Raw genomic sequence first — 2,692 nt, 5'->3', positions numbered from 1 at the left:
AGCCATGGATGTACTGGGGTGTCCTCCCCACCTCCCATGCTCAGGCTGACCTGTTTTCAGTGCAGTGTGCAACTTTCTTTCCCAAGATCAGTCTGCCGCTGCGCATGCGTTCACCAGCAGCCCAATGAGAGGGTCTCCTGTGCCCCACCACAGGCCTGAAGCACTGACCAGCAGGCAGCACAGGGCAGCACAGCAGCTTCCATTGTGGTGGTAGATGCAAGAACCAGCCCATAGCCAAATAGCAGCAAGCTGCACACTGCCAGAAGCCTCACACTGCCACGGCCCACAAAGAAGAGGATTGGAGGAGAAAAGGATGACGACAACAACAACAGTCAGGGTGGGAGCTGGCCTGGTGGCATCTTGCTTACTCTGGCCTTCAGTTACTGAATCTTAAGACCGCACTGCTGCTGACTGTTAAAACCAGCAGAGCAGACTATGAGCCTATACTGCATGACATAACCAGTTCCTCCGCTGCCCCCACTCCACTCCACCCCACCCTTTTCTTTCCTTGCTTGCTTGCTTGTGAGGCTTATGTGTTAGTGAATCTAGACTGAATCTTAGGAGTGACTATTAAAATTAATTGCAGACTAGGGGACTCTACTGAATGCCCAGTTCCTCCCCTGCTTTCCCCACCCCCACCCCCCTTTTTGCTTGCTAGCTTATGAGGCTTGTGTATGGAAAACTTAGATTTGGATAGCTGCTTATTGCAGAGATCCTGAAACTTGGGTCCCCACTCTTATATCTTCTTGTATTACAAGATATTTGCTAACACATTCTTCAAACAACCCAAGCCTATACACATGGACATCACCAGATGGAGGAGTACACAGAAATCAAATTGATTACGTTATTGGTGCAAGGAGGTGGAAGAGCTCAGTTATAACAGCAAAGCAAGTCAAGCTTAAGCGGAAAAACAAAGCTATCCAGTTTCCATGGAATGATCTTATTTATTATTTATTTTATTATTTATTCAATTTCTATACCGCCCTTCTAAAAAATGGCTCAGGGTGATTTACACAGAGAAATAACAAATAAATAAGATGAATCTCTGTCCCCAAAGTGCTCACAATCTAAAAAGAAACACAAGATGGACACCAGCAACAGTCACTGGAGGTACTGTGCTGGGGGTGGATAGGTTCACCCTTGAGAATGTACCCATAATTTTCAAGGAGAACATCAGGAACCGCTTTGAAGTTCTGAACCTCAGTGATAGGGAAATAGAGGAACTGTGGAATGAAATCAAAGAGTTGTTAAGGACGAATGTGAAAAGAGACAGCCAAAGACCAAGAAACAGAAGAAAGCAAAATGGATGTCAAAACAGAAGGTGGAAACTGCCAATAAGAGGAGAGAAAACCAAAGTCAAGAAAGATAAAAACATAATGAAGGAACTTAATAGGGAATTTCAGAAAGCTGTTAGAAGAGACAAGGAGCAGAACTACAATGACATCTATAAAAATCTTGAGGGTGGAAACAGACATGGAAGAACAAGGCATGTTTTCCAAAAGATCTCTGAACTCAGAGGGAGGTTCCAGCCACAAACTGGTTTATTAAGGGATGCCAAAGGACAGATCGTAACTGATTCAGAGAAGATCAAACAGAGATGGAAGGAGTATACTGAAAATCTGTACATCAGGGACGTCAACATCCAAGATATTCTAGAAGATATTCCCTACTTGCAAGAATCTCTAGTACAGGAAGATGAAATTAGATCAGCACTCCAGACTAAGTAAGAAGGCTACAAGAACTGATGGAATAGCCACAGAAATATGGCAGGCAACGGAAGAAGAACCAGTCAAGGCTCTAACCAAACTATGCCAGCAAATTTGGAGAATGACATAGTGGCCAACAGATTGGAAGAGGTCAGTCTACAAACCCATACCAAAGAAAGGAGACTTAACAGATTGCGCAAACCATTGCACAATATCCTTAATTTCCCATGCTAGCAAAATAATGCTCAGGATCATCCAACACAGATTAGAGCCCTATATGGAAAGGGAAATGCCAGATGTTCAAGCTGGTTTCAGAAAAGGCCAAGGAGCCAGAGACTTCATTGCTGATGTATGTTGGATAATTGAGAAAACCAAAGAATACCAGAAAGAAGTCTATATGTGCTTTATTGACTACAGAAAAGCCTTTAATTGTCAGGCTGTGGAATATCCTTAGGAAAATGGGTGTCCCAGAACATCTCATTGTTCTTATGAGAAACCTGTATACAGGATAGGAAGCCACAGTCCAGATGGAACATAGTGACACAGACTGCCTCCAGATCGGCAAAGTAGTAAGGCAAGCCTGTCTCCTTTCTCCTTATTTATTCAACTTATATGCTAAACATATGCTGAGAAAATATGGATTGGAAGAAGATGAGCATGGTTTTAAAGTTGGAGGAAGAAACATCAATAACCTGCTCTATGCTGATGACTCTGAAAGCTGAGAATGCAGATGATCTGCAAGCTCTAGTAATGAAAGTCAAAGAGCACAGTGAAAAATGGGACTATGACTAAATGTAAAGAATACTAAACTAATGACAACAGGTACAGCAACCAGCTTCAGTATTGAGAACAAAGACATTGAAGGGAACATAAGAATAGCCCTGCTGGATCAGGCCCAAGGCCCATTTAGTCCAGCATACTGTTTCACACAGTGGCCCACCAGATGCCGCTGGAAGCCACAGGCAGGAGTTGAGGGCATGCCC

General features: G+C 43.5%; 1 pseudogene; it reads left to right on the top strand.

The window, feature by feature from the left end:
• Nucleotides 1–1,301: 1,301 nt before the first annotated feature.
• Nucleotides 1,302–2,163, top strand: LOC128350520 (uncharacterized; annotated as a pseudogene).
• The last annotated feature ends 529 nt before the right edge of the window (nt 2,164–2,692 follow it).

This window comes from Hemicordylus capensis, chromosome 3 (assembly GCF_027244095.1).
Source record: "Hemicordylus capensis ecotype Gifberg chromosome 3, rHemCap1.1.pri, whole genome shotgun sequence".
NCBI classification, from domain to species: domain Eukaryota; kingdom Metazoa; phylum Chordata; class Lepidosauria; order Squamata; family Cordylidae; genus Hemicordylus; species Hemicordylus capensis.
Note: the sequence above shows the minus strand (reverse complement) of the source record. Positions and strands in the feature narration are given on the sequence as shown.